Source organism: Engystomops pustulosus, chromosome 2 (genome assembly GCF_040894005.1).
Source record: "Engystomops pustulosus chromosome 2, aEngPut4.maternal, whole genome shotgun sequence".
Classification (NCBI taxonomy): domain Eukaryota; kingdom Metazoa; phylum Chordata; class Amphibia; order Anura; family Leptodactylidae; genus Engystomops; species Engystomops pustulosus.
Genome location: NC_092412.1, coordinates 22,833,674 through 22,861,643, shown reverse-complemented (window position 1 = coordinate 22,861,643; position 27,970 = coordinate 22,833,674). Strand labels below are relative to the sequence as shown.

Genomic DNA, 27,970 nt, shown 5'->3' with positions numbered 1-27,970 from the left:
GTGCAGAGTTCATCGTCTTCATCGTGGTGCAGTATGGCCCGTGCGGCCAATTTTTTTTTTTTAAATGCGGCGGTTTTTCCGAATCCGTCGGGTTACCGTTCGGCCACGCCCCCCGATTTCCGTCACGTGCATGCCAGTGCCGATGCGCCAAAATTCCGGGGCAATTCAGGGAAATTCGGCGCAAATCGGAAATATTCTGGTAACACGTCGGGAAAACGGGAATCGGGCCCTTAGTAAATGACCCCCATTATGTCAACTCAACCATTATGTGACTCCTCTGCAGCTTTAGGACCCGCTCCACCCGGCTGTACAGACGATGGGTGGTCGTTGAGGAAGAAAAGATTTCTGTGCCAAATAACTTTTGTACCCTGAGAGCTCCAGAATGAGAAGCCCTCATGTTTTTCACCCTCCATACACAACTTGAGCACCTCCATCTTGTCCGGCACTCAACAAAGCGTCACACGGAGAGAGGATCACTCTGTAGGACCCCGCTAGGGTCCTTCGTGAGGACTCCAGCTTTTAGTTCATCAACTATCCGGTTTTGATGGCTTTGTTTTCCGATTCTAGAGTTGGGTCTTTGTTCACTAGTGGCCACTTCAGATGCATTATGGCTTATTTGTATCAGCAGATAGCTCCATTGACCGATGCATGATGGGAAGCCGTGGCAGGGTTTAAGCACCGCCAAGAGTTATTGAAAACAAAGTGGTCCTGCCGGCTCGGAGAACACATCCTGACTTAATAGCCCGGCATTTCACGTATAACATAATATCTGCCTTCACATACGGCTCCGAAATAACATTTTAATATCATTTAGAGGAGGGAAATTTAGCTACGAGATGGAAACCTCTTTCTGTCGTTTTTTTGTTTCATAGGCAATTTTTTTTCTACAAAAAAAAAAAACCTCACATGAAATATTACTGAGGCACTTAGAACTATTTGCACCGAAAAATAGATTGAAAAAATCTTGAAAAGCCCATTACCGTTTTTTTTTAAACATAGATAAATTATGTTTTTTACTGATCAGATGGAATTCTAAAGAGAACATGGAAAAAAAGAGGTTGTAACTGTAAAGTAAGTCGTCCCTTAAAGGGGGTTTTCATCACTGAGACCCCCCCCAAAATCAGCAAGTTAGGCCCTATCCTATGGTTAGGGTCAAAGTGTTTCGTGGAAAAAAAACCCCTTTAACAGCCATGTTTGAAAAACATGTCTGTTTTTTTTTCCAAAAACAGCGCCACACCTGACCACAGGTAGAGTGTGGTATTGCAACTAAGCTCCATTCATTTCTAAACAGCTGAGCTGCAGTACCTGCACATACCATGGTCAGGTGTGGCGCTGTTTTTGGAAGAAAGCAGCCATGTTTTTCAACCTTGGGAGAACCCCTTTAAGTAGTCTTTAAAAGGAACCTGTCACCATATTTTATCCCATTATACTACTGCTCCCCATCCCTAAGTATGGGATGAAATGTCCTTTCTAGAATTCACTCTTTTTTTGTGAAATCTCACTCATTTATCTATTTAAAAAATCTCCTCCAAAGGCGTTTGAAAATGAACAAAGAAGAGTTATAGTTTGCCAGAGATGAGTCAAGTTTTAGCTGCTCCTATCTTTCTTTCTATAGCACCTAGAAACATGTTGCTGGTTTCATATTAAAGATAAGAAACTCAACTCTTAGATTGTATCAGGTTTTCGTAAATAAACTTTATTGGAGTTTTGCGATAGTTTACAAACCAACAAAAAGTACTCAGTGTTTCATACATTATATATACAAATACACGAATCTGCATAGATACATGTATATATACATAAATATCTATAAATATGTCCAGTCCTTGTGAATATGTTCCCAAGGCGATAGGGCCAATAAATAATGATACAATTCTTAACAAGTACTGTGAGCTATACATGGAGACAGGGCCACCATCAGGGGGGTTTACTATGACTGTGTTCAGTGGGCCCCCGAGAATGAAAAGGGGCCCCTAAGTCACAGAAAGCCCTCCTCCCATGCCAGGTGTAGTAAACTCATTGTGGACACAGAGCCAGATTATCATTCTGTGGGGTGGGGGGCCCAAAAAATTTGCTAGTCAGGGGCCCCAAGCTTCCTAGCAGTGGCCCTGCATTGATGAGCAGCCAGTTAGAGAAATAGGAAATGGAAATGGTATCATTATCTCCATCTCACATTTCCAACTATGATATTATCTTTAATATGATACCAGAATCATGATTCTGGGTCAAACAGAACCGAAGATAGTGACATCCATATTGAAACTCTACCTGCAGCATCAAATCTTGACTCAGGCAAAAAAAAATGACTCTTCTCTGCTCAGTTTTTTTATGTTTTTGGATGAGATTTTTTGAGATTTTACATAGCTAGTCAGGGGCCCCAAGCTTCCTAGCAGTGGCCCTGCATTGATGAGCAGCCAGTTAGAGAAATAGGAAATGGAAATGGTATCATTATCTCCATCTCACATTTCCAACTATGATATTATCTTTAATATGATACCAGAATCATGATTCTGGGTCAAACAGAACCGAAGATAGTGACATCCATATTGAAACTCTACCTGCAGCCTCAAATCTTGACTCAGGCAAAAAAAAATGACTCTTCTCTGCTCAGTTTTTTTATGTTTTTGGATGAGATTTTTTGAGATTTTACATAAAAGAGGGATTCTAAAAAGAACAATTTGTCCCCTACCTGAGGGGGCTGGTAGTTTCGGGTAAAATCTGGTGAGAGGTTTTACATAAGACAAGATTTCAAGAACTTTTAGGCAGAAGATTTACACAGTACTGTAGTCCTGGTATCTGGAAGGTGATGCTACAACATAAGAAAACAATGGTAAGGCAGGGGGAAGGTCTTGGAGGCCTTGGGGACATTTTGAGGACCCATAGTTTTGAGGCAAAGACACAAAGGGTGGTCTACCAGCAATGAAGCGAGTTGAGCCTCTCGCCTCAGGGAGCACCACCGGCAGCAAAAGGGGTGGGCAGCATCATCATGGGTGCAGTCACTTAGAAAGTCACAAAGCAGGATCAGACCCTTAAAAATATTTTGGAGAACCCCCTTACTAAAAAAATAATCTGATATATTACTATTGGATGGGGCGGAGGGGGAGAAGCTCTATAACTGGCCTAGTATGTCTCAGCCCCTCCATTGCTTAGGATTGCCCAGATTACCCATAGTTCTATAGAGCTATGCCCAGGGAGCACCAGTTATAGGGGTGACTGTAGACGGCTCCCCTCCCTCCCTCCCCCATAGACTCCTCCACGCACACAGGCAGCCGCTCCTAATGCAGAGTAATGACTTCATTCCTGATTTGGTTAGCGGATGAATCTAAACGCTTTACTATAATGTGATTTACTTTGATTTGTACTCCAATATTTTGAAGCCCGGAGAAGGGAATTCGGGAAAAGTATTACTTTCCGTTGGCAAATGACATATTCGTACAAGTATTGGGGAGTGACGGATATTGATGTTGATGCAAATTCATTTTAATCAATGGTAAATGTGGTTTGTAAATGATCATAGGGAAAGCTGGAACCGGGAGAGGAATCCCCTCTGTGGGAGGAGATAAGCAGCGCCAGGGGGCTGGGGGGACATTGCTTATCTTTTCTTAAAGGGATGGTCCAAAAAGGGGTTGCTTTCTTTTATCCAAGAAACAGCGCCACTTTTGTCCATAGGCAGTGCCTGGTATGGCAGCTGAGCCTCATTTACTTGAAAGGAAACCTGCACATAAGATGACTGATACACTGTAGCAACTATCATGTTTGTTTAGCTCACTGAGCATTGTGCTGGATACAATTGCATCCACAGGCTGAAAACCTTGTTCACAGATACTCCTGAAGTGTATCTAGTCTAGACAATGCACTGTGAGCTAATTACATTAGCAGCAGCTGCACAGATCTCTCTGTTAGTTTACTTCAATATATCAGTCCAGGCTGTTTAGCTCACAGAGCATTGTCTAAACTGGATACAATTGTCTCCAGTGGTAGTAACCCTGTACATATCCAGTCCTGCTCTCAGCTGAGAGATGAAAACAATTGTATCCAGGCTCAACAATGCTCTGTGAGCTACATAGCCTGGACTCTAGACTGATACATTTAAGTAAACTAACAGAGAGTGCAGCTACTGCTGATGTGTTTAGCTTACAGAGCATTGTCTAAATTTGATAAAGTTCTCAACTGAGAGCAGGACTATGTAGTCAAGACTATGCTCTGTGAGCTTAACACATCAGCAGCTGCAAAGATCTCTCTATTAGTCTACTTCAATGTATCAGTCTAGAGTCCAGGCTGTTTAGCTCAGAGAGCATTGTGTAAAATAGATATAGTTCTCAGCTGAGAGCAGGACTATTTAGTCTAGACTATGCTCTGTGAGCTAAACACATCTGCAGCTGCACAGATCTCACTGTTAGTCTACTTCAATGTTTCCGTCTAGAGTCCAGGTTGTTTAGCTCACAGAGCATTATCCAGATTAGATATAGTTCTCAGCTGAGAGGAGGACTATCAAGTCAAGAGTATGCTCTGTGAGCTAAATACATCAGCAGCTGCACAGATCTCACTGTTAGTCTACTTTAATGTATCAGTCTAGAGTCCAGGTTGTTTAGCTCTCAGAGCATTGTCTAGACTGGATACAATTGTCTTCGCTTCTCAGCTGAGAGCTGAACTAGTCATATACAGGGTTACTACCAGTGGAGACAATTGTATCCAGTCTAGACAATGCTCTGTGAGCTGCCCAGCCTCAACACAACACTGATACATTGAAGCAAACTAGCAGAGAGATCTGTTCAGTTGTAGCTAATGTATTTAGCTCACAGAGCATTATGTACCACCGGATCACACACTGATTATTTCACAGACCTGACCAATTTAGGGTTGATACCATATGAACTGACTACTATTATGAAATAAAAGAAGAGATAGTAGAGCCCCACAGCAGCACAAAGTATTTAAGAAGAGGGAATAGTCTAAATGTGACACTGCTGGTCTTCATTACTGTATAACTATAACAGACCACGGCAGCCGCTGTCAGGAGAGAGATCCATGACTTTCCCCCTGTGGGTAGGTTGGGACGCGGAGCCGGATACGATTGTTGGGTATCACCTCCCCGCGATGCGTCTACCGCAATGGTAACACATCGTATCATTATTTCCCAGCCAATATGTCTCCAATCTGTTCTTCATCTGGGTGGACGGCTCTGCCAAAAAGTTTTTACAACTTATTTCACAAAGATGAGTAGAATATGTTACCATAAGACAACAGACTGGAGACACGTTCTGCTGAGACGAGATGGATGGTGGTATCAGAGGACAGAGGATCCCCAACCCAAAATCACATTCATCAATGTGACAGAACCAGAGACAAAGAGCGGAGCCTCAATATTATACCATCATATTATGGATAATATCTAACAAAGGGAGCAGTATTATAGTAGTTATATTCTTGTACATTGGGGGCAGTATTATAGTAGTTATATTCCTGTACATAGGGGACAGTATTATAGTAGTTATATTCTTGTACATAGGGGGCAGTATTATAGTAGTTATATACTTGTACATAGGGGGCAGTATTATAGTAGTTATATTCTTGTACATAGGGGGCAGTATTATAGTAGTTATATTCTTGTACATAGGGAGCAGTATTATAGTAGCTATATTCTTGTACATAGGGGCAGTATTATAGTAGTTATATTCTTGTACATAGGGGCAGTATTATAGTAGTTATATTCTTGTACATAGGGGCAGTATTATAGTAGTTATATTCTTGTACATAGGGGCAGTATTATAGTAGTTATATTCTTGTACATAGGGGGCAGTATCATAGTAGTTATATTCTTGTACATAGGGGACAGTATTATAGTAGTTATATTCTTGTACATAGGGGGCAGTATTATAGTAGTTATATTCTTGTACATAGGGGACAGTATTATAGTAGTTATATTCTTGTACATAGGGGACAGTATTATAGTAGTTATATTCTTGTACATAGGGGACAGTATTATAGTAGTTATATTCTTGTACATAGGGGGCAGTATTATAGTAGTCATATTCTTGTACATAGGGGGCAGTATTATAGTAGTTATATTCTTGTACATAGGGGACAGTATTATAGTAGTTATATTCTTGTACATAGGGGGCAGTATTATAGTAGTTATATTTTTGTACATAGGGGCAGTATTATAGTAGTTATATTCTTGTACATAGGGAGCAGTATTATAGTAGATATATTCTTGTACATAGAGGGCAGTATTATAGTAGTTATATTCTTGTACATAGGGGGCAGTATTATAGTAGTTATATTCTTGTACATAGGGGGCAGTATTATAGTAGTTATATTCTTGTACATAGGGGACAGTATTATAGTAGTTATATTCTTGTACATAGGGGGCAGTATTATAGTAGTTATATTTTTGTACATAGGGGCAGTATTATAGTAGTTATATTCTTGTACATAGGGAGCAGTATTATAGTAGATATATTCTTGTACATAGAGGGCAGTATTATAGTAGTTATATTCTTGTACATAGGGGGCAGTATTATAGTAGTTATATTCTTGTACATCGGAGGCAGTATTATAGTAGTTATATTCTTGTACATAGGGGGCAGTATTATAGTAGTTATATTCTTGTACATAGGGGGCAGTATTATAGTAGTTATATTCTTGTACATAGGGGCAGTATTATAGTAGTTATATTCTTGTACATAGGGGGCAGTATTATAGTAGTTATATTTTTGTACATAGGGGCAGTATTATAGTAGTTATATTCTTGTACATAGGGAGCAGTATTATAGTAGATATATTCTTGTACATAGAGGGCAGTATTATAGTAGTTATATTCTTGTACATAGGGGGCAGTATTATAGTAGTTATATTCTTGTACATTGGGGGCAGTATTATAGTAGTTATATTCCTGTACATAGGGGGCAGTATTATAGTAGTTATATTCTTGTACATAGGGGGCAGTATTATAGTAGATATATTCTTGTACATAGGGGGCAGTATTATAGTAGATATATTCTTGTACATAGGAGGCAGTATTATAGTAGTTATATTCTTGTACATAGGGGGCAGTATTATGGTAGTTATATTCTTGTACATAGGGAGCAGTATTATAGTAGTTATATTCTTGTACATAGGGGGCAGTATTATAGTAGTTGTATTCTTGTACATAGGGGCAGTATTATAGTAGTTATATTCTTGTACATAGGGGGCAGTATTATAGTAGTTATATTCTTGTACATAGGGGCAGTATTATAGTAATTATATTCTTGTACATAGGGGGCAGTATTATAGTAGTTATATTCTTGTACATAGGGGGCAGTATTATAGTAGTTATATTCTTGTACATAGGGGGCAGTATTATAGTAGTTATATTCTTGTACATAGGGGCCAGTATTATAGTAGTTATATTCTTGTACATAGGAGGCAGTATTATAGTAGTTATATTCTTGTACATAGGAGGCAGTATTATAGTAGTTATATTCTTGTACATAGGGGGCAGTGTTATAGTAGTTATATTCCTGTACATAGGGAGCAGTATTATAGTAGTTATATTCCTGTACATAGGGGGCAGTATTATAGTAGTTATATTCTTGTACATAGGGGGCAGTATTATAGTAGTTATATTCTTGTACATAGGGGGCAGTGTTATAGTAGTTATATTCCTGTACATAGGGGGCAGTATTATAGTAGTTATATTTTTGTACATTGGGGGCAGTATTATAGAAGTTATATTCTTGTACATAGGGGGCAGTATTATAGCAGTTATATTCTTGTACATAGGGGCCAGTATTATAATAGATACAGGCGGTCCCCTACTTAAGAACACTCGACTTACATACGACCCCTAGTTACAAACGGACCTCTGGATATTGGTAATTCATTGTGCTTTAGTCCTAGGCTACAATAATCAGCTATAACAGTTATCACAGGTGTCTGTAATGAAGCTTTAGTGTTAATATTAATTCTTAAAAATCCAATTGTCACAGAGACCAAAAAAGTTCTGGCTGGGATTACAATGATAAAATATACAGTTCCGACTTACATACAAACTGAACTTAAGAACAAACCTACAGACCCTATCTTGTATGTAACCCGGGGACTGCCTGTATAATCTTGTACACGCAGAGGGTCTTCTTCCAATTCTTTTGCTAAAATGTGTATATTATCCGCTGACAGGTCGGTCCTGTGGTATGGGGCATTGTATATGTATACATTGGTGCTGTACACAATATCTGGGGACCTTTCCTTTCCACCACTTACATAATATCACATAGATGATTGCCATCTTATTGCCAGCTCGGTCCTTGGCGTTTCATGATTTTCCTTCCGGTTGGATCAGCATTGGGTCTATTCCTGTAGAGAATATTTGGGTAGTACATAGAGGCCAGTCCTGCGCCCTCGTCATACCTGTGCTGCGCTCCTACCTGTGCAGGAAGGTAAACACCTTGCTGGTGTCTTGCAGCGCTGTCTGCACAGTTGCATCATATCTGTGAGTGGAGAAGCTCTGAGGCACAAGTCACACACTGAGGCTTCTCCTATGTCCTGGAGCAGTCGCTGCTGATCTCGGGATTAGGGACATTGCTGTCCATGGTGCTGAAGACTCTCAGTCAGGACTCAGTAGTAAGTAGTGATGTACCACATATGTGCTACTGTGTAGGAGCTCTTCTCAGGCACATCAGCTGCTGCAGAACCTCATACTGCATATCTCAATTATTGCAAAACATTATAACACATCTCAGCTGCTGCAGAACCTGGCAATACACAGTTAAGATACTACAGAACCTCATAATGCACACCTCAGCTGCTGCAGAACCTCATTATACACAAATCAGCTGCAGGAGAACCTCATAATACACAACTCAGCTGCTGCAGAACCTCATAATACACACATCAGCTGCCACAGAACCTCACAATATACACCTCAGCTGCAGCGGAACCTCATAATACACACTTCAGATGCTACAGAATGTCGTTATACACACCTCAGCTGCTGCAGAACTTCATAAAATATACATTAGCTATAGTAGAACCTCACATTAAACACCTTAGCTGCAGGAAAACCTCATAATACACACTTCAGATGCTACAGAACCTGATAATACACACCTCAGCTGCTGGAGAACCTCATAATACACACCTCAGCTGCTGCAGAACCTCCCAATACACACCTCAGCTGCTGGAGAACCTCATAATACACACCTCAGCTGCTGCAGAACCTCTAAACACAGACCCCAGATGCTACAAAACATCATAATACACTCCTAAACTGCTGCAGAAACTTTTTATACACAAATCAGCTTATGGAGAACTTTATAGATGACACCTCAGCTGCTGCAGAACCTCATAATACACACCTCAGCTGCTGCAGAACATATTACACACAACAACTGCTGCAGAACATTATAATACACACATCAGCTGCTGCATAATCTCCCTATAACACACAAATAAGCTGCTGCAGAACAACATTGTTCATACCTAAGCTGCTGCAGAACCTCATAATAGACACCTGAGGTTGAATTTTCATATCAATTATTTTTCAGCAACCACATTTTGGATTATAAGTCATAACATTCGCGATCAGTTTTAAACATCGATTCATTTAATTTTTGTCTGACAAATAATATCATTTTATATTATCTCGTATTAAGTTATGATAATTGTATATTATATATTATTTTACTGCGTTGTGATGTTGTGTGATGCACTTTGGGCTGCAACCACAAGCAATATCTCTATATCGCTTCTATGCAGCCCCATGTATCTCCATGGTTACAGACTACAGTCCATTTCAGTGTAGTCTGATATTGCAGATAAGCATCTTGATTTACAGGCAGTCCCCGGGTTACGTACAGGATAGGTTCTGTAGGTTTGTTCTTAAGTTGAATTTGTATGTAAGTCGGAACTGTATACTTTATCATTGTAACCCCCAGCCAAAATTTTTTTGGTCCCTGTGACAATTGGATTTTAAAAATGTTGGGTTGTCATAAGAACCAGGAGTAACAATAAAGCTTCATTACAGACACCTGTGATAACTGTTATAGCTGTTTATTGTAGCCTAAGGTTAAAGTGCAGTAATTACCAACATCCAGAGGACAACTAGGGGTCGTCTGTAAGTCGAGTGTTCTTAAGTGGGTGACCACCTGCACTGTGCTCTATATACCTTATACGTCTTCTGCCTGTCTTAAAGCTATGGTGTGATTTTTATACAACTAGTGTTATTCATTGGGAGTCGTAATGATCTAGTATGTTTATTTACTGGTTAAATTTGTAAAGTGCAAGTCCTCGACCCCTGACATGATCCTTAACCTGCAGCCATCCATAAATGTAGAACGACATGCTTACACTATATACCTGAGTTTGAAGCATACCATTGGGGTCATGTTTTGTTGCTTTTAGATGGGTGACAAGATTTGGGCTAGTCTTATACCATAATGGTAGAATGCATGTAATACCACATTCCACCTATAGTGGCCACTGTAACTTCCTCTCACAATATTTGCTGTCTAAAAAGACTGAATCCCATTGATCATATGATTGTTGGGTTAAATGATTTGTTTATAAATATGATCATGATGAGACAACTCTTAAAGATGTCCTCAATACAAAGTAAGCTCTAATGTAATATGGTCTTCTTCAGAAGAAACAAACTAATTTTGAGATGTTTTACCACATTTCTCCAGTAGTGGCCACTATAACTTCCTTTGGGTACAAAAACTATACAGGAAGTCTGAATCACATCGATTAAATGATCAGAGATCCAACTTAATTTTTTTAACCCCTTACCGATGCGCACAATAGTAGTACGGTGCATCGGCTCCCGGTGCATGGAGAGGGCTCATGGGCCGAGCCCTCTCCACAGCCAGTCAGTATTTGCTGCATATTGCAGCAAAGACTTACCGGTAACACCCATGATCGGTGCTAGCACATAGATGGGCCATCTTGCCGAGGATCGTCGCTCCCTGTGACATCATTGGGGAGCGGGGATCCGTCGACATGACAGCTTCGGGTCTTCTGAAGACACGAGGCTGTCTCGTATTAACCCTATCATTATAATGTGCTGTCAGCACATTGTAATGAATAGGGAGGAAAATCCCCAAATACTGCCTAGGGTTAAAGTACCCTATGGAGTCAGAAAAACAGTAAATAGAAATTTTTTTTTAAGTTTTTTAAAAATTATAATGAAAAAACCTAAAAATTCTAAACACCCCCCCTTTCCCTAAAACTGATATAAAAATAAATAAACAGTAAAAATCATAAACATATTAGATATCACCGCGTCCGAAAATGTCCGATCTATGAAAATATAATAACGGTTTTTCACTGCATTTAACCCCATAACAGAAAATAGCGCCCAATGTCAAAAACGGCACTTTTTTGCCATTTTGAAAAAATATTAAAAAATCAATAAAAAGTGATCAAAACTTCTTACAGTCCTAAAAATGATGACAATGAAAACTTCATCAAAAGTCACAAAAAATGACATCACCCACAGCTCCGTACACCAAAGTATGAAAAAGTTTTTGGCACCAGAAGATGGCAAAATCCCCTCAAAATTTTTAGTACAGGAGGTTTTCATTTTTGTAAATGTATGAAAATATTTTAAAACCTATACAAATTTCCCCGTAATCGTATTGACCCAAAGAAAAAATTAGACATGTCATTTGGGGCGCACAATGAAATCCGTAAAATCCAAGCCCACAAGAAAACGGCACAAATGTGTTTTTTCACCATTTTCACTGCATTTGGAAATTTTTTCCCACTTCCCAGTACATGGCATGGAATAGTGAATACCATCACTTTTGAAGTGCAACACAAAAAACAAGACCTCACAGAGCTCTTTACATGGAAAAAAAAAAGTTATAGATTTTTGAAGGTGGGAAGTTAAAAATGGAAATGAAAAAAAAACAAAAAAAGGCCAGGTCGTTAAGGGGTGAGACAAACCTAATAACAATAGACCCAACTTTTCAAATTTTGATGCACTCGAGGTAGATACTCATTTACCTTAGCCAGGACTAAAAAAAATATGCAAAGCCTCACTAAGACCATACCAAAATCAGTAAACTCAGCTCATTGGCTCTATACACTTCACCTTCTCCTCGGTGTCACCAGTTTGGAATCTCCCTCCCTCTCAAAAAAAACAAGTAAGAAATCTGGATTTTCAATAATTGCTCTCGTCAACTTTATAATAAAATTTAAATATTTGCCAGCGATAGAGCTAATAAAATTCTTCGTACCGAGTCGAAATTGAAATACATTAATAGCATTATGCTTAAACTGCTCCGTTTACACAGAAATCCCTCGGCGTAAAATAGACATAAAAGTGAGTGACTACGAGATGAGAGGAAATTGCAGACATCGGAAGAAGAGATAATGAAACAGGCGCCGCACTCCGAGAGCTTCAGCCTGGAATCCGATTTTCAGGAGGACAAATATTTTGCAACAATTTAAAAAAAAAATGTAAAAAAAATTAATTGCGATGCCTTTTCTGATAGCGTTTGCTTTCCATTTTTTGCTCCCCTCCTTAAAAATACATAACCCGTTTCTTTTTGGAAATCCAAGTGACTGTATTGAATATTCCACGGCGTGTAATGAGAAGTGGGGAAAAAATCCAACTGCAGTGAAATTGCTAAAGCGAAACCTCATGTGTGCAATTTTCTTGTGGGCTCAGTTTTGCTTGTGGGCTTCAAATGACTCATCCCCTTAATTCTTAGGGTCGGTGCCATCACAAGAGAAACCAAATTTTTCTTGTGGGCTTCAAATGACTCATCCCCTTAATTCTTTGGGTCGGTGCCATCACAAGAGAAACCAAATTTTTCTTGTGGGCTCCAAATGGCTCCTCCCCTTAATTCTTAGGGTCGGTGTGATGACAAGAGAAACCCAATTTTTCTAGTGGGCTCCAAATGACTCCTCCCCTTAATTCTTAGGGTCGGTGTGATCACAAGAGAAACCCAATTTTTCTAGTGGGCTCCAAATGACTCCTCCCCTTAATTCTTAGGGTCGGTGATATCACAAGAGAAACTAAATTTTTCTTGTGGGCTCCAAATGACTCCTCCCCTTTATTCTATGGGTACGTGTGATCACAAGAGAAACCCAATTTTTCTAGTGGGCTCCAAATGACTCCTCCCCTTAATTCTATGGGTACGTGTGATCACAAGAGAAACCCAATTTTTCTAGTGGGTTCCAAATGACTCCTCCCCTTTATTCTTTGGGTCGGTGCCATCACAAGAAAAGCCAAATGTTTCTTGTGGGTTCCAAATGACTCATCCTCTTAATTATTTTGGTTGGTGTGAACACAAGAGAAACCAATATTTCTTATGGGCTCCAAATGACGACTCCCCATTAATGTTTGGGTCAATGTGATCACAAGAGAAACAAAATTTTTATTGTGGGTTCCAAATGACTCCTCCCCTTAATCCTTTGGGTCGGTGACATCACAAGAGAAACCAAATTTTTATTGTGGGCTCCAAATGACTCCTCCCCTTCATTCTTTGGGTCAGTGACATCACAAGAGAAACTTAATTTTTCTTTTGGGCTCCAAATAACTCCTCCCCTTAGTTCTTTGGGTCGGTGACATCACTAGAGAAACTACATTTTTCTTGTGGGCTCCAAATGACTCCTCCCCTTAATTTTTTGGGTCGATGTGATCACAAGAGAAGCCAAATTTTTCATGTGGGCTCCAAATGGTTTCTCCCCTTTATTCTTTGGGTCGGTGACATCACAAGTAAAACCAAATTTAGTTTTGGATTTATTCTATTTTATACAAAAAAATAAAAAATTGGCAACCATTGTGTACAATTCGAAAAAAACACACAGTTCAAATAGAGTTAAAGGGAGCGTGTCACCAGGTTTTACTCTACCATTATTCCCATCACCAGAGTATTAAATGCTCTAAATTTACTCTTAAAAAAATCTCCCCCAAAGTCAGGCAAGAATGACTCTTCTCATAGGCAAGTTTAGTGGTTGCAGGTGTAGTGTCTTTTCAGAAGCTCCTATCTTCTGTTCTGTAGTACCTAGAAACAAGCTTTTGGTGTCATATTAAAGATAAGAATCTCATCTTTGAGAACTGATACTGAGCTACAGAGCTGGACATACATGCACTTAAAATATAAGCTTGACTGCATCATTATCTTTAGCTCACATTTCAGACTACGCCTTCAGCTGACTGTATCTTTGGTTCTGTAGCTCACAAAGCCATAAGACTTATGTGTTCTGAAAGATAAGTTCCTTATCTTTAACATGACACAAAATGTACGTATCTAGTTGTTAAAGAACAGAATATAGGGCCATCTAAGATGACACTATGGGGCACATTTACTTACCAGTCCAGTTGCGTCCGCCGATCTGGAATGTCCGACAAGGATTCAGAGCAGTCGTGATTCACTTACAGCGTGCGCACGATTTCTTGAATGTGTCGCTTACCCACTCAGGTCTGCCGGAGTTCACCATCTTCTTCCCGGTGTATGTGAGTGCTGATCTTGTGATACAATTTGAATTTTAAATTCCACGGTTTGTCCGAATCAGTCGGGTTGTCCAACGGCCACGGCCCCTGATTTGTGTCGCATGAAAGCCAGCGCTGATGCAGCAAAATCCGATCGCATGAGCCAAAAACCCCTGTGCAATTCAGGGCAAATATTCTGGAAACCCGACGGAAATGTGTCCGACGGACCCCTAGTAAATGTGCCTCTATGGGGCTCATTTACTTACCCGGTCCAGTCGCGATCCAGCGGCGCGTTTCCGATGCTGATTTGGGTCCGGCCGGGATTCACTAAGGTCTGTGCGCCGATATCCACCAGGTGTCGCTGCTGCGCCGAGCTCTGCTGGAGTTCACCTTCTATTTCTTGGTGCAGGTAAGTGCGTGTCAAGCGACACTTTTTTTTTTAAATACCGCGTTTTTTTCTAATCCGTTGGGTTTTTAGATGGCCATGTCCTCCGATTCCCGTCGCATGCAACCCAGCGATTGCGCAGAAATCCGATCGCGTGCGCCAAAATCCCAGCGGAATTCGTCGCAAACCATAAATATTCGGGATACCCCGACAGAATCGCGCGATTCGGACCCTTAGTAAATGAGCCCCTATATCTGCAACCACTAAACTTGACTCATCTTACAGGAAAATGAGGTAATAAGAGTCATATTTGCCCGACGCTGGGGGAGATTTTTTGTTTATAGGTAAACGGAGGAGATTTCATATAAAAGAAGAAATTATAGAAAGTACATTGAATTCTCTGTGGTTTACTGCAATAAAACCTTGTCACATGTTCTCTTTAAAACATACACAAAATGCAAAAGATGTAGTGTAGATAAAATACTACAATAAAGACCTGAACATCCAGGATGAGATCATTGCCGCCCGACTTCTGAACCTTCCTTGTCCCCTTGGATGTCTCGTCTACGCCCCGGCAGGACCATTAGCTTCACTATATTTACTCTGAAGCTCCGCAAAAACATATTTACATTAAGTAACAGTTTACTGAACAAATCTGTCTGGGATTTAGTGGACGCTCAGCGAGCAGGAGCGAAATTAAAACGTGTTATTATAATTAATTTCATCTGAGTGCCCCATTATGTATACATTACACCCAGCTCCCTGCTAGATACACCGGCACTAGATAAAAGGGGCGGCCGCAAAATATAGAAAATGTGTATAGGAAGAGCCATAGCCTGAGATCAGAGAGAACCCAAATAATATAAAGGGAAACTGTCATCAGGAACATCATTTTTACATGATGACAGGTTCCAATAACTTGCGGCATGCTGGATTTTGTGGTGCATCTGAATAATTCCAGTGCTTACTAATTCTTTCCTTAACACTACCTGCTCCCTGCCAGAAGTGGGTGGAAAGTCCAGGGGAGGCAGTTCAAATGAGAATAGCTTGTGGCAGTGAGAAGACCTAAGCAGGGGAGCAGGGGAGAGGCTGAGGGTGAGGGTGATGAGTGAGAATGAGAAGAGGAGAAATTCTAAAGACAATTTGTTCTATTTGAACTACCCCCCCCCCCCACCTTCGGGACTCATCACACAATGCTGACAGGGAGCCAGGTAATGTTAAAGCCAGGGGTCCTTGGGCAGGGGACATAAGAAAATGTAAAATGTGATAACCTTAGGCCACAAGGCCTGCTGATACTATGCAGCTGCTCCATTTACCACCAAAATGTATGGCACAAATGAGGTTAAGAGGCAACTATACTACTACTTCTTAGTACAAGGATAAAATTATTATAATACTGTCCCCAATGCAACAAATATAACTACAATAATGCTGCCACCTATGTGCAGGAATATAACTACTATAATACTGCCCCCTATGTACAAGAATATAACTATTATAATACTGCCCCCTATGTACAAGAATATAACTACTATAATACTGCCCCCTATGTACAAGAATATAACTACTATAATACTGCCCCCTATGTACAGGAATATAGCTACTATAATACTGTCCCATGTGTACAGGAATATAACTACTATAATACTGCCCCCTGTGTACAAGAATATAACTACTATAATACTGCCCCCTATGTACAAGAATATAACTACTATAATACTTCTCTCTATGTACAAGAATATAACTACTATAATACTGCCCCCTATGTACAAGAATATAACTACTATAATACTGCTCCCTATGTACAAGAATATAACTACTATAATACTGCCCCCTGTGTACAAGAATATAACTACTATAATACTGCCCCTATGTGCAAGAATATAACTACTATAATACTGCCCCCTATGTACAAGAATATAACTACTATAATACTGCTCCCTATGTACAAGAATATAACTACTATAATACTGCCCCCTATGTGCAAGAATATAACTACTATAATACTGCCCCCTATGTACAAGAATATAACTACTATAATACTGCTCCCTATGTACAAGAATATGACTACTATAATACTGCCCCTATGTACAAGAATATAACTACTATAATACTGCCCCCTATGTACAAGAATATAACTACTATAATACTGCCTCCTATGTACAAGAATATAACTACTATAATACTGCCCCCTATGTACAAGAATATAACTACTATAATACTGCCTCCTATGTACAAGAATATAACTACTATAATACTTCCCTCTATGTACAAGAATATAACTACTATAATACTGCCCCCTATGTACAAGAATATAACTACTATAATACTGCCCCCTATGTACAAGAATATAACTACTATAATACTGCTCCCTATGTACAAGAATATAACTACTATAATACTGCCGCCTATGTACAGGAATATAACTACTATAATACTGCCCCCTATGTACAAGAATATAACTACTATAATACTGCTCCCTATGTACAAGAATATAACTACTATACTACTGCCGCCTATGTACAGGAATATAACTACTATAATACTGCCTCCTATGTACAAGAATATAACTACTATAATACTGCCCCCTATGTACAAGAATATAACTACTATAATACTGCTCCCTATGTACAAGAATATAACTACTATAATACTGCCCCCTATGTGCAAGAATATAACTACTATAATACTGCCCCCTATGTACAAGAATATAACTACTATAATACTGCTCCCTATGTACAAGAATATGACTACTATAATACTGCCCCCTATGTACAAGAATATAACTACTATAATACTGCCCCCTATGTACAAGAATATAACTACTATAATACTGCCTCCTATGTACAAGAATATAACTACTATAATACTGCCCCCTATGTACAAGAATATAACTACTATAATACTGCCTCCTATGTACAAGAATATAACTACTATAATACTGCTCCCTATGTACAAGAATATAACTACTATAATACTGCCCTCTATGTACAGGAATATAACTACTATAATACTGCCCCCTATGTACAAGAATATAACTACTATAATACTGCCCCTATGTACAAGAATATAACTACTATAATACTGCCCCCTATGTACAAGAATATAACTACTATAATACTTCCCTCTATGTACAAGAATATAACTACTATAATACTGCCCCCTATGTACAAGAATATAACTACTATAATACTGCCGCCTATGTACAGGAATATAACTACTATAATACTGCCTCCTATGTACAAGAATATAACTACTATGATACTGTCCCCTATGTACCAGAATATAACTACTATAATACTGCCCTCTTAGTTTTCTGGCTTCTGTGTTTTCTATCCCAGTATACAGTATACCAGCTACTGTTTTGTCATAATTCTACATATTTTTTTAAATATTTTCTCTCATTGTCGTGATTTTTATCATTTACATTTTTATGAGCTCAAATATTTGTTCTGACTAATCTGTGCGCTTTTGGTCCTCGATCGGAGCCATTCCCATAAAATAAAGCTTTGTGTTGGTTCATATTATTGGAATTCTTATTAAAAGATAATATTGGTTTAGCACAGTCACCATAAAACTTCTGGCTCGGGACACTTTATGTTTTTCTTTACAGAAAAAAAAACATAACCAAAAAATTAATTTTAGGATGACAATGTTTGAAGATCATTTATAAAGTGAATTGCTCTGTTAAAGGGATTTATGCTAATGGATTTCATGACATTTTCTGTACGATATTGTCTGATGAAAAAGAATTGTATGAGAATCTCACTGTGCTGAAAAGGTGGACTACCTTCTAGGTGCAATTACTTAAAGAGCAAGGATTTCTTAAAAGGATATGACATCTTTGTATTCCACAGTACATCCAGACAACATCATAGGTTTGAGTTCCATCTTAGGGTTATGTTCTAGTACATAGGGGGCAGTATTATAGTAGTTATATTCTTGTACATAGGGGGCAGTATTATAGTAGTTATATTCTTGTACATAGGGGCAGTATTATAGAAGTTAGATTCATGTACATAGGGGGCAGTATTATAGTAGTTATATTCTTGTACATAGGGGATAGTATTATAGCAGTTATATTCTTGTACATAGGGGGCAGTATTATAGTAGTTATATTCTTGTACATAGGGGACATTATTATAGTAGTTATATTCTTGTACATAGGGGGCAGTATTATAGAAGATATATTCTTGTACATAGGGGGCAGTATTATAGTAGTTATATTCTTGTACATAGGAGGCAGTATTATAGTAGTTATATTCCTGTACATAGGGGGCAGTATTATAGTAGTTATATTCTTGTACATAGGGGGCAGTATTATAGTAGTTATATTCTTGTACATAGGGGCAGTATTATAGTAGTTATATTCTTGTACATAGGGGGCAGTATTATAGTAGTTATATTCTTGTACATAGGGGGCAGTATTATAGTAGTTATATTCCTGTACATAGGGGGCAGTATTATAGTAGTTATATTCTTGTACATAGGGGGCAGTATTATAGTAGTTATATTCTTGTACATAGGGGGCAGTATTATAGTAGTTATATTCCTGTACATAGGGGGCAGTATTATAGTAGTTATATTCTTGTACATAGGGGGCAGTATTATAGTAGTTATATTCCTGTACATAGGGGGTAGTATTATGGTAGTTATATTCTTGTACATAGGGGGCAGTATTATAGTAGTTATATTCTTGTACATAGGGGGCAGTATTATAGTAGTTATATTCTTGTACATAGGGGGCAGTATTATAGTAGTTATATTCTTGTACATAGGGGCAGTATTATAGTAGTAATATTCTTGTACATAGGGGCAGTATTATAGTAGTAATATTCTTGTACATAGGAGCAGTATTATAGTAGTTATATTCCTGTACATAGGGGGCAGTATTATAGTAGATATAATCTTGTACATAGGGGGCAGTATTATAGTAGTTATATTCTTGTACATGGGGGGCAGTATTATAGTAGTTATATTCATGTACATAGGGGACAGTATTATAGTAGTTATATTCTTATACATAGGGGACAGTATTATAGTAGTTATATTCTTATACATAGGGGGCAGTATTATAGTAGTTATATTCTTGTACATAGGGGACAGTATTATAGTAGTTATATTCTTATACATAGGGGCAGTATTATAGTAGTTATATTCTTGTACATAGGGGACAGTATTATAGTAGTTATATTCTTGTATATAGGGGGCAGTATTGTAGTAGTTATATTCTTGTACATAGGGGACAGTATTATAGTAGTTATATTCTTGTATATAGGGGCAGTATTATAGTAGTTATATTCTTGTACATAGGGGACAGTATTATAGTAGTTATATTCTTGTACATAGGGGACAGTATTATAGTAGTTATATTCTTGTATATAGGGGGCAGTATTATAGTAGTTATATTCTTGTACATAGGGGACAGTATTATAGTAGTTATATTCTTGTACATAGGGGACAGTATTATAGTAGTTATATTCTTGTATATAGGGGGCAGTATTGTAGTAGTTATATTCTTGTACATAGGGAGTAGTATTATAGTACAGGCAGTCCCCGGGTTACGTACAAGATAGGTTCTGTAGGTTTGTTCTTAAGTTGAATTTGTATGTAAGTCGGAATTGTATATTTTATCATTGTAGCTCCAGACAATTTTTTTTTTTTGGCCAAGTGACAATTGGAGTTAAAATTTTTTGGATGTAATTGGACCAAGGATTATCAATAAAGCTTCATTACAGACACCTTACAGCTGATAATTGCAGTCTGGGACTATAGTAAAGCCTCCAGAGAGCTTCACCAGAGGTCACAGTGGGTAGAGGGGTCCGTCTGTAACTATGAGTCGTCTGTAAGTCGGGTGTCCTTAAGTAGGGGACCGCCTGTAGTTATATTCTGGTATATATGTGGCAGTCATTTTCCTTCTCTGCTCATTATGTATCAGTGTTGCCCCCTCTGTATTTCTATGATAAATATAGCTTTCTGTTCTGTCTGCATGAACATATGTAACATTCTCATTTGCATGGTAACATCTGAGTGCGGTTTGTTATTCATAGCATTGTCATAGTCGGCACGGGCAGAACAAGTAAAGTGGTTGTCACGGAGGCATGCAATATTTTGAACACATTATAGAGCAATTAATACCGCCGCATACTTAAATCCACATTATGGTTGGCAGTATCTTAATGCGGGGAGTAGCGCTGACACATTGCCACTTATGTTCTGGAAGCCACGCGATGATGAGTGATATTAAAACGACTTCTAATGGCTCTTGATTCGGAGTGTCTGTATAGATATATACCACCACATCTTGTACTCATTGATTGCAGATACAATGTAACAAATCTCCATGTTGGCAGCTTTAACCTTTCTGATGTGTGTGGGGTGCGGGGATGGGAGATTCGGGCAGTCGGCATTGTGCGCTGTTTTGTGAGTCAGCCATGTTGATAATTACTCTGGAATGAAATGTCACGCTGTGATCAGCAACGTACAGGTAGATGTAATACAGATACGTTTCGCTAATTTCAATTGTAAATTTTTTTGGGGAAAATTTTTAGTATATAAGAGTTTGCATTTCAATTGTGCTCATTGTTGAAGTGATAAAAGTTTCATCAAGGCTTTCATCAATGATTTATCACGTCTTATACACTTAAATGTGTGCATACAGCCTGTGATTTAGTACTACTCCGCCCTTTTAGCCACTAGGGTGGAGAGGGGACAGCACTGTGCTGTAGATTGGGCCGGACCTGGAGTAGAAATTTGATTAATATTTCCGGAACTGCCTGAGGGGCAGGGCCAACATCTAGTGCTGCCGAATGGAGCATCAGCGCATAGCTGCACACAACAGGGTAGGAGGAGTAACGTGGCTACTGGGGCGTGGAGTAGCCGCGCTGTGTAGCCTCGTGCCCGGTTACTACACGCCCCAGTAGCCGCATAGCTAAATTTACATATTAAGGGAATAAAGTTTATTCAAAGTTATGGGGGACGTGAGGATTAGCTCTAAAAAGATCTATCCTCACGTCCCTTACATCCACCTACCACCCGATCTACCTTTATAGGTAGAATCGTGGTGGTAGGTTCCCTTTAAGTCTCCCCCTTTATGTAGGAGCAGAATTTTTTGCTATAGAGCTGAGCTTCTTACTCTTTACTGGTGAGACTGAGTCATACCACTGTGTCAGCCACTATGATAGACATCTGGCACCGTGAGCGCAATTGCTGGACATATACGCCCCGTGTACACTACTCCGTTCTATGCCAGGTCCAAACTGGTGTAGAACTACCCTTTAGACTGCTCCTCAACCAGCGTGGGTATGCCTTGCCCCGGCCAACTCCACATCCCAGTGCCGCCATGCCCCCACCGGCACAGAGGACTGAGTAGTCTAAAATCCCGATTCTGCAGTGTGAATTACAATTAAATCCCGGTCTGTAGGGCAGTTTTCAGGCATACAAGCCATGATATATCTAGTTGTCTATTATTGGTCCACATGTTAACCTAGGACAAAAAGTCAGCTCTTCCTATCATTTCTATTCTTCAAATCTATCTATGAAACCAAAAAAATGGCAGCACTCCCAGTTTACGATAAGTGTAGGACTTATTAAAACATGTCTTACTCAAATGGCTGCTGAATCCAAACGAACCTATTAATCAGTCTGCAATTTGTTTTGCCGTCGTTTGATAGATGGCAGCACACGATGATAACACCAACTTCCCTCAGGAACGCCCTCTGTCGTCAAACACGGGTACTTATTGAACCGCCCCTTGTACATGCAGGAGGAGATCCTTTAGAACAGGGGGCACTGGGCGAATCCCAGTTTACCAACCCCAAATGTAGCCCTGGATGTACCACTGATTCTCCGGTGGGGCCGTCCGACACATCTTCCATCCTTCCTCTTGATTGTTCTTTAGGAATCAGCACCCTGCTTCTGAGGAACATTAACTTTCCATCTTTCCAACAACCATGCGTTTTTTATCCCTATGACTAGAGATCCTTGGGTCTACCAGTTATTAATTCCAGGACTCACCCTCCATCAAATTTCCCCCTATGAGCCTTCATAATATATCCCGATTTCATTATACGTTATTCAACAGAGTATATACCATCAGCTCTCATGTGACTTCTTCAGTGCAGGATAAGGTTTTTATCAGACTAGACCTCGAACAACCATCGTTGACCAATTTCTCCAATATTTAAGGAGCTTTATTTTGTAATCATACCGTGATCTATCATTGTGTCATCTTGCGTTATTCTACTGTGTATTTGGACAAGTCGCGTTCTTCAAGCCATTCTACCGTAATTATTCACCGCCGCCACACAATCTGCTGCTATTACCGCGCTCCTCTGCCGCCGCTTTAGAAATAAATCTTCTCCCCAGTCACCACCGTGGGCTTCCGACTTTTTTTTCGTGAAGCCCCGGCTGTTTGTATTTGTCATTCGCCTTAATGTTTCACATATTGTGCTGCGCTCTGCAATATGGAGCCCCCATCTGAATACACAGTCGCCATAATGTTAAGGGAAGCATCTGAGATTGTGTGCGGAGCCCAGCATGCCGCTGCGCACTATCCTCACCTAATGCTGACAGGCATTTAATGCTTGATAAATTGCTTACTCACCATGTTCCAAATACCTCTTTTCTAAGTTAGTTTATAGGCTAAAGAGGAGGCATACATCTTCCCTCTGACAAAGCTGCTTTTGTTAATATTTATGAGAATTTCGTTTCCTTCTTGTGGCTGAAATCAACATTTTACAGGAACATTGGGCTGTAAAATAGTCGTGAGCTGTCTATAAGCATCGGGGGCAATGCAATGAACAAGTCAATTGTCTTTCTCTACCTATTATCTCTATGTAAACCCCCGGATTCGGATCCTATAGCATTCAAAATTGTGTATTAGAAAACCTTCTAGAATTTCCTTAGCTTCCTGCAGTGGAAATTGCAACATTATAGCCAAGATTGCACCAGCCATGAGGCAAGTTGAGCCTCTTGCCTCAGGCGGCACCACCTGTAGAAAGATGGGGGGCAGCAATCACGTGTTATAAAGCTGAACCTGACACTTAAAAATAGTGTTTCTTGACACCAGAAGCTAGCATTGGTGTGAGACAGTGCATGGAGAAACCATCTACTAAAAGAAATAACCTGATACACTCCTATTGGATGGAGTGGAGTGGGGGCCATTTGATAGCTTGTCTATGGCAGTGGAGAAATTAGGTTCACCTTTGGTTATAAGAGAAATGTAGGGTTTTTTTTGGCAAGTTGTCTGTACGGATAAGGGGCAATGCAGTTAAAAAGATGATTGTCTTCCTTTATTTTCAAGAAGAACTTTTATACAGAATTTTTGGGAGTTGTCTAACCCATTTTCTCCTTCATACATCAGAACTCAACTGGCAGACATGTAAACTGGACAAACCCTGGATGCAGATGCACTCAGATGTGGATGCAGTATGTTTTCCTTATTGTAGTGGAAATCAAGACATTGGGGCACATTTACTAAGGGTCCGAATCGCGTTTTTCCGACGGGTTTCCCGAATGTTTCCGATTTGCGCCGAATTGCCCCGGGATTTTGGCTCGCGCGATCGGGTCGGGCGCATCACCGCCGGCTTTCAAACGACAGAAATGGGGGGCATGGCCATCGGAAAAGTGTACCCCATTTATAATGCCCTGTATTTTCCATAGCTTTGGAGCTGTTATATTGTAACTATAACTTCTGGGAATGGAATTACCTTTTTACTGTAGACACTATGTTACACATTGCTCAGGTATATAGACATTCCTGCTAGCGAGGCTTCTAACCCACAGGTTATATATGTGTGGGGGACCCCGGCTGTACACACATATTAATTTCACCCATCTAATTGGTGCCATAGGGAGGTGACTATTAGAATTTTCCACATCAGGAATCTCCTGTATTTTACTTTCTAATGAAGGAATCACATACTGTAGACGTGAGCGATAAACATCCCCCATTCTCATTCTGTGGGTATTTTTAAGGCCGTCTTAGGACCTAATTATTGTAGGTTTATTGATACCCTGCTGAATAGCAACGTCCTACACACAGTCTGTAGGGTCCTAGGTTTTATGTTACCGCCACCAAGTTAAATGACATGGAATATTTTTAAACCCAAAGAGTGGACTTTTATCTGTGGAGACCAGAAGAAGCTTGTCCTAAACAATTTATATCACATTGACGGAAATACAGTCAGATATGTGACGAGTTGCGGTTATATTATAGGAAACGTGACTGAGGATGAGCCGAGATTTAATTCCCTGCAACTTGCTGACTGGATACATTGGGGGTCATTTACTAGGGGCCCGATTCTCGTTTTCCCGACGTGTTACCCGAATATTTCCGATTTGCGCCAATTTTCCCTGTATTGCCCCGGGATTTTGGCGCACGCGATCGGATTTTGGCGCATCGGCGCCGGCATGCACGCAACAGAAATCGGGGGGCCTGGCCGAACGAAAACCCGACGGATTCAGAAAAACCGCCAAATTTTTTTTAAAAATGTGTTGCGGAGCTTGCACTTACCTTCACTAGGAATAGGCCGGTGAATTTGAGTGCGTTCCGATGCTCTTCAGCGCAGCAGCGCCACCTGGTGGACGTCGGAGGAACTACCTTAATGAATCCCGGCCGGACCCGAATCCACCGCAGAGAATGCGCCGCTGGATCGCGAATGGGCCGGGTAAGTAAATCTGCCCCATTATGTCTTCTGATAATCCCTCTAAATATGAAGTTACCCTATAGGTTATAACATATTTCCTTCTCTATGGTAAGTTCACATGGAGAGTAAACTTTTCACTTCAGATCTTTGGGTCTATAGCACCTAGAAACATGCTTTTGGTGTCGTATTAAAGATACAAATCTTATCTTTTAAGTGACATTAGGTAGGTTCTAAAGAAATGGAGTTCAAAAAATGATTATCTGTAGCTCTTATTTCCACCTATGTATTTCCTATGTATTTAACTACCTGTAGATCCGGTACGGTACAACGTGGTTCTTTCTCCAGCTCGCACTTGAGACCTTTATCGTCCCGTCAGCACGGATCTTAACTCCTCCAGAGTTTGATACCAGGATCCAGCTGAATGAGGAACAAGCTGTGCTCTCGATAAAATCTTACTTTATTTCATCAAATTAAAAGGAAAATACACCATTAATTTCCAACGCGTTTCGGGCGCAGTAGCGTTCTTAGTCCTGGATATCCAGTACTGTAGCTCACACAGACACAGAACTCTCCAACCCTCTAGCCTATAAAATTGTCTCATCTAAGGCAAATATGAATCTTTTTTGCTCGTTGTCACATAACAATGAAGGAGTATTTCTCTTTTATAGGTAAACTGATATGATTTTAAATATAAGAAAATGCGTTAAATATCCTATCGGCAGGGGCAGTGTCGGACTGGGGTTCCTTGGGCCGACCAGATAAATTATGCTGGGGGCCAACCCTCCACCAGCTTCTAGAAAACAGACTCTATAACCTCCAAATTAGGTTGTATTCTGCTGTACCTCTAGGGTCTAGTACTGGTTTAGAGTCTGGGCCCACCGGAGGATCCTCTGGGACTCTGGTGGGCCAGTCCAACTCTGGGCAGGGGTGCACTATTTATGAGGCGAGTTGAGCCTCTTGCCACAGGCAGCACCACCGGCAGCAAGATGGGGGGCACAGTCACCAGCTATAAAGCAGAAACCGATGCCTAAAAATATGGTTTATGACACACAATGGAGAACAGACTTACAAAAAAAATTCCATGATATGGGGTGGAGAGGGTGCCACCCTATAGCTCATTTCAGGTAGCACTGAGTTTAGGTTTATCCCTGCTTACTGGGGAAGGTGGAAAGGTAGATGTGTCAGTAGGTAAAAATAAGGAGACAGGTTCCTGTTAAAGGTGTTGTTCCAAGTTTTATTAATATTCTCTATACTGTGGGTAACAATCTCTTGTTACGGGATAACAATAAATCCAGGTACAACCCCTTGAATAACAGTATATTTCAGTGTAATTTACAAAAAAATTGTATAAATTGTAATAGTTGATATATACTACAAAAAATTTATATAATTTGGATTAAAAAAAACTATATTAATGTATTAAAAGTGTTAGAATAAAATATTGCTAAAACTTTATTTAATGAAGTGCCACAAAAGAACGAGGATTATATTAACGGTAGAGTTGATGTTATCCGGGGTCTTATGTTCGGAGCGTATTCCAAGCGCCATGATGTTCCTATAACATGGATAATGAAGCCCGTGCATTAGCCTTGTATTATATTACTGGAGGGTAATATCTGCTTTCTGTAACTTTAAGTAGATCTTAAAATCCCCCTCAATGTCAGTCGGCTGCTGTAAAGCCATTAATGTGCAATTAAATCCTAATCAGAAGTCGTTATCCAAGAGGAAGGAGAGAAAAGTACAATTTTGCCTTTGTATAAATCTCAAAATTTTGGCTTCTTCTTAAGTACAAAATCCATGTTTGGCATCAATTCATAAGAAAATGCATTATGTATCTGGAAAGTGTTCTGAGACGACGGCATTAAGAGGGAGATGGAAGGTTTAACTTATATGGGGAAATGGGAAGTAAATCGGTTTGTTTACATTAGAAAAGCGACTTTCAATGTGGAGGGGAATTGCTGCCGCGAAATAAAAATCCGTCCAAGGTCAATACAAAGAGTCATTTTTATCCCAAGGTAAAATACAGAAGCCGAGAGCAATTCACAGAAAAGATATCCAAACACAATGCACAATGTAATGAGAAGAGAGGCACAGAGAGTGGTAGGAATAGGTAAAAGAATATATGTATATTGTAGTTATAACTCTCCTATTTTATGTTATATTCTTGTACATAGGGAGCAGTATTATAGTAGTTATATTCTTGTACATAGGGGGCAGTATTATAGTAGTTATATTCTTGCACATAGGGGGCAGTATTATAGTAGTTATATTCTTGTACATAGGGGGCAGTATTATAGTAGTTATATTCTTGTACATAGAGTGCAGTATTATAGTAGTTATATTCTTGTACATAGGGGGCAGTATTATAGTAGTTATATTCTTGTACATAGGGGGCAGTATTATAGTAGTTATATTCTTGTACATAGGGGGCAGTATTATAGTAGTTATATTCTTATACATAGGGGGCAGTATTATAGTAGTTATATTCTTGCACATAGGGGGCAGTAT

At 39.6% G+C, this 27,970-nt stretch overlaps 1 protein-coding gene across 8 annotated transcripts in view; it reads left to right on the top strand.

Moving 5' to 3' along the window:
* The window catches only part of TENM4 (teneurin transmembrane protein 4), a 907,493-nt gene that overhangs the window by 105,300 nt on the left and 774,223 nt on the right, over window positions 1-27,970 (top strand). The gene's annotated exons all lie outside the window — the stretch shown is intronic.